Source organism: Thunnus thynnus, chromosome 15 (genome assembly GCF_963924715.1).
Source record: "Thunnus thynnus chromosome 15, fThuThy2.1, whole genome shotgun sequence".
Taxonomy (NCBI): Eukaryota; Metazoa; Chordata; class Actinopteri; order Scombriformes; family Scombridae; genus Thunnus; species Thunnus thynnus.
In genome coordinates, this window is record NC_089531.1 from 2351026 (window position 1) to 2356968 (window position 5943).

Consider the following 5943-nt stretch of genomic DNA (forward strand, 5'->3'; position numbering starts at 1 on the left):
CACGTGTAAATCATTTGATATCTTGTCTCATTTTGATGAGAACATAAATCTGTTGTCACAATAGAACAATACTATAAATTTGAATTTGACTTTGTTGGCAAAATCACACATCTTAACCAGTCCATGGCTAAAATGAGCTCTTCTTTGTTTAGAAACAATATGTATATGCTAAATCTCTTTAAAGAAGCAGCCCTTACACCACTCAGGGGTTTTTGTTTGTTTTATTGGCATATAAATTGTCCCCCATCCCTCTGATTTCATCAGGTGGGGGACAATGATATAGTTTGATGCGGTTTGTTGGTTTTCCTCCTGTCCTCCCCAATGTTTTGAGTCACCAGCCGACACTGGTGTGGGGGTTGAATTCAGCTCATTTTTGTAGGATACAGCAGAAAGGCTTATATACATACAGTACATTATATACAAACTTTGCATGAAGTTTGGTGTTATTATCATTTATTTTACAATAATTATAGGTCTTTCATTTATAATCCAGTAGTGGGGATGACCTATGAGGGGAAGGGAAAAAATGGAGTGAGGGTGACAGTTTAGTGATAAAGTGCTGTAGAAAAATACCATCAAAACTAAAATTTGTAGCTCTGTACTGCAGTTTTGCCTTTATTAGGGCCCGAGCACCTGGCAGTTCGCTCACACTCTCCATTCAAATATATGAGTATTTTTCTGTGTCCAACTGCAGTTACTTATTGTCTCTACACACCTGACAGTACACATGTCAATCAAACTTTGACCAGGTCATGTGGGTCAAAAGTCTTTACTTTTCCAAAAATAGATTTGATGAAAATTGGAAAATTAATTTGTTTTACACACAAACTCATCAAGAGTTTTCAATTTACTAATTGAAATTCAAGTGAATGGGCCCAAAACTTGCATGATTTTGATGACACAGGTGTGAGTAGGACAGACATGTCTCACCCTGCAGAAAATTCTCACACTGTTGAGATTTGATCTTTCACCATGACAGAGGAAGTTGCTATAACTTTATTGTAAATGCTCCGATCTTACTTAAGGCTTACCAAACTTTACATGTTTGGTAAGCCTCCCGGCCTAAACACGTCTACATGACAATATTCCATCAGTGATGCAAACTGGCTGAATAGCGCCCCCTACGAAATTTCAGTGAAGCAGCCCCAGCAGCAGGCAAAAGCGTGTCTTTCTCATGAAACAGTCAAACAGCAGGGTTTTTATGCTAATGTTCCTTTATTGTTTTCATGCTAACGTTATTTGTATGAGGGTTGCGTCTGTGCTTTTAACCAGTGGTGCTGGTTGATGGTTTGGGACACACTCAGTTTATTTGTCACTACCTGTAGAGCTAACTTTGTGTAGCCGGTGTTAGCATTATGACTGCTACTAGCTGCTGCTTCTCACTGGAATATGTGTAATATGTTAGCTAGCCAGAGCTGACAGGTGTTTGTCAAAGGCAAAAAAAGTTTCAGAAATGCAAAAATGACACATACAAGTCATTTTAAAGGCTTGCAGCAAGTTGCTTTATTTCTAAATACTGAAATGTCCATATATAAGCTGTCATGACATTGCGGCTACATATTCTCTTCCCCTGCTGCATGCGTGAATGCAAAGTAACAGTAAGTCAACATCACTACAATAATTAATGTAATTCTTTTTAAAGTATATTCAATTATCATATTTAGCTGTAATATGGCTACTTGGTGATTTAAAAATACAGGATAAAGAGACTGAATATATTTTTAATAGTTATAACTATTAAAAATCACAAAAGTCAATGCATGTCAACCTGCTTCACACTTCTGTTTTAATGATATTCATATTTTCACACACTATTGATGTTTCCCAATATTTACATAATGATGCATACAGTAAAACCAAAAGCAGCAGGAACATGAAAATGAGTTGTGAGCTGCATGTTTGTGTATGAGAGATGTTGTCAATATAAATTTAGCCCAAAGCTCATAGTTTAGTCAACGTGAAAGAGAGAAAGAGACTGTTTAGCTGTGCGGGTTGTTCAGCACCTCTGTCAACCAGACCTGTTTCCTGTCAGACTGTATGAGGATGAACACTGTTGACAGGTTGGTTTTTACCGCTCTTGTTTCTGTGTGATGGAGGATCAGAGATGATTTTGTGTTTCTGCTGTGTGTTGCTTCTGTATCTGTTGCGCTACAATGGAGAGAAGGTAAACATGGAGATGATTAAAGATATTTTCAATTCACTTCTGTTGCAACTTCATCAGTCAGCATCACACATTTAAAAGAGTGCATTATGTTTATGTTAATGGTTACAGTAATGAGGAACATGACATGTCTTCCAGCTTTGTCTGTTAATTATGAGGATATCTCAAAGGCTACTTCTTCAATTTTAAAGATATCTAGTAGAAAGTTGGGCCTTGGGACAATGAATGTGAGAAAGAACCAGTTATAGCAATAGCACCATCATGTGGCCGTTCTGAGGCACTTCATATTTTGGCTCATGATTCAATTTGAATCAAAGCTGATACATATAATATTTGAATGAGACTGAAAAAAAAGTTATTATGACCATTTTCTATAATTTCAGTAAGTGTGACAGATCTGACATAAACTGCTATGACTCATAAATTCAAATTTAGATGACGTGCACATTTCAACTTTGAACCATCCTGGTTCATTTGACCACATTTCACCAACAAGTGGCGCTACAGGAACATAATGAATTAAAATGGCCGTCACTCAATATTTATTTGTCTGATTCAGCCAAACTTCTGCTCAGTTCATCTTTGTACAAATCTCTGAGCTACTATAATGTCTGTGAGTGTTTGCTAGTTGATATCCAGTTATTTCTGCTGTTATAAGTAAAATCTGAAAATATTGAGTCTTTCTTGAGTTTAAAATATCATCTGACTGTAATTTTTAAAACAATATTTGCTGCTCAACATTTTCATATCCACAACTTTCAGGTCATTCACCTCTTCTCCAGGTAGTGACGGTGATGCTGATCATCAGGATTAAATAAAGTATTACGATCACCACACGAACAGGCATCTGCCACAGGTAAGGAGAGGCTGGAAGACAAGGAAACATTCACAATCACTAATTAGTTTCTTTCATTTTAATCTTAGTGAATATTACTGTAAATCTAGTGTCTTTTCCACATACTCTGAATACATATCTTCATCTTTGAACTCATGTTTTCACATCTTCGTTGTAAGCTCTGACGTACACCTGTTACGACTTTGTTTCATCATGTGATCATACCTGTGTTTGTGTGTGCAGGTGTAGTTGAAGGTGTCTTTTTATCTTCTGTGTGGGATCGTTCAAATCAAGGTTGTAGGTTTGTTTTTAACTTTGGTGGGACATTTTTTGTTGGACGGCCAAAATAGTTGTGTATGTGCACTTAGTCTCCATCTCTTTTCCTGCTCATATGTGCACGTCACACACAGAAAGAGCCTGACTCTGCAAAATGTTTACTGAATATGCATTTGATAACCTGCCTGAAACCACACTTGTATCATGAGTTTTTATTTATATAAATTTGAGACCAAAAGTAATATTTAAAATTGACGTTTAATAGACCGTCACAGTAAATGTTACAATGTTAATGTTAAAATGTCACACTTTTCTCTTAAAGACGTACTTACTGAATCTGATAGAATAGAATAGAATAAAATGGAATCAACTTTATTGATCATCAGAGTGGAAAAAATGTCTTCTGCTCACCAAAACATAAAACAGGAACATATAACATATAAAACAGATGTGGTAACAGCTGAGACAAAGATACACTGCTAATTGTTTACACTACATTTCTACATTTGAAATGTACTATATCATTTAATTTAACATGCCAAATGTAGTGTGTATGAACCACTTTATAAATACATGTAAGGAGGAGATTTGATCTTTAAAAATATAAACATAAAGTTTAATGTTACCTGATGGGATCACTGTCAGTTCCACAGCTGCTTTATTATTACACAAGTATTTTCCAGAGTCTGAGACAGCAGTTTTGAGGATGAGCAGCGACTTATCTGCTAATGAACCGTATCGTTTGTGGGGGTCATTGAATCTTTGCTCTCTGTCACCATCAACTGTAAGTATGTCAACTGTGTTTCCATTAATCTCTCTGCTCCACGTCACTTTACCCTCCACAGAGTGAGAACAATGCAGAAAGACATGTTCCTTCTCCTCGACTATTTGATGGATCATTTCTGAAAATAGAAACAGAACTTTTAAATAAATAAGAAAGTTTACATTTAACAGTCAAATGCAGCGATTTCACAGTGAATATGACCTTCAAGCTTCAAGCCCAGAGTGTACCAAGTACCAAGCACTTAATGACAATAAACATATAGTTAGTGCATTAAATAAATGCAGTTTAAACAAGTTTATGTGCAGGTGTTGTTGTAGTTGAAGGTGTCTTTTTATCTTCTGTGTGGGATCGTTCAAATCAAGGTTGTAGGTTTGTTTTTAACTTTGGTGGGACATTTTTTGTCGGACGGCCAAAACAGTTGTGTATGTGCACTTGGTCTCCATCTCTTTTCCTGCTCATATGTACACGTCACACACAGAAAGAGCCTGACTCTGCAAAATGTTTACTTTACTGAATATGCATTTGATGACCTGCCTGAAACCAAAGTTGTATCATGAGTTTTTATTGATATAAATCTGAGACCAAAATTAATATTTAAAGTTAACGTTTATTAGACTGTCACAGTAAATGTTACAAAAATAAATGTATAACAGCCTGTAGTTGATGTGTTAATGTGTTTGAATGATCTGTTGTAAAGTTTTCTAACCTCACTTCTGCAGCTCTACTTTTATAATTCAACATTTAGATCTGGTTCATTTTACTCATTTACTTGTTCATTTTCTATTTGGGTTTATTGACTTATTTATTGCAGTCATACCTGTGTTTGCAGCTGGTGGTGATGTTGTAGAAGTTGTTATAGGTAATGTTGATTTTTTTTTATCTTCTGTGCAGAACAGAGAAAATATATATTACAGAGCAGAAAATGTATTTTACTACAGCTAACTGTTTACAGAATGTCACAAAATAATTCAGTTTTTGAAAAAGTAACAACACTACTTTTATATTTGTGCTGAGTCAGCAACAGTTCAAGTTCTCACAGCAAAATCCACCTGAATGTTGAACATGTTGTGTGCTCGACTTCCTACATTGAAACTATAGTTTCACTTGAACACAGTGTTAAAACTTTCCCAGGCTCTTATATCTGTATCTGTTTGTTTAATTACTGCATTTAAAGTGTTTTCTGTTGTTTTGTTCATTTAGATCGATCACCTTTAATCAGTTTAATTTAACATTTAGATTTGTTTTATCTTACTCTCTCCCTCCTCCTTTTTGTTTCCGGGTTTCTTGGTGTGACTTTGTTTCTTTGTTGTTGTTGTTGTTGTTGGTGGTGGTGCTGGTACAGTTGTTGTTGCTGTAGTCGTAGTTGAGGTTGTTGGTGGTGTCCTGTTTTCTTCTGTGTGAGATGGAGGAAATAGATACAACAGAGCAGCAAAATGCATTTTACCACAGAAAGTTATGAAATTATTCATCAGTATTGAAACAGGAAATAGGCGATGGCCAGTTTTGTGGTGAGTTATCAAGCAGAGCAAATGTTCTCATGACTTAAACCACTTGAATGTTGAGGATATTGTTTCTGTTTAATTTGAAGCAGCATTAAAGTTTCTCTCTTATTTGAACTGATCATATTTGTTATTGTTCAGCCTTGTGTGTCGTTATATTTCTGCATATAACTCTCTGTAACACCAGGCTAGCTGTTTCCTTCTGTTTCCAGTCTTTATGCTAAGCTAAGCTAACCGGCTGCTGGCTGTAGCTTCATGTTTAATGGACAGATATGAATGTGGTATCGATCTAAGTGGTGGTACCAGTTTTTCCTTTCATTTGTCACCCGTCTGTATTCTACATATACAGAATATACGTTGCCTGTAAAAAGTTTTCACCCCTCTTGGA

At 35.8% G+C, this 5943-nt stretch overlaps 1 long non-coding RNA gene across 1 annotated transcript; it reads right to left on the reverse strand.

Annotated features, from left to right (window-relative positions):
• Window positions 1-1198: 1198 nt before the first annotated feature.
• LOC137198163 (uncharacterized) lies at window positions 1199-4941 on the reverse strand. The gene is made up of 4 exons (XR_010931597.1): window positions 4874-4941; window positions 3899-4174; window positions 2933-3028; window positions 1199-2148 (listed from the first exon to the last, which is right to left on the reverse strand). It is a non-coding gene; the product is annotated as an uncharacterized lncRNA (long non-coding RNA).
• Between the last annotated feature and the right edge of the window lie 1002 nt (window positions 4942-5943).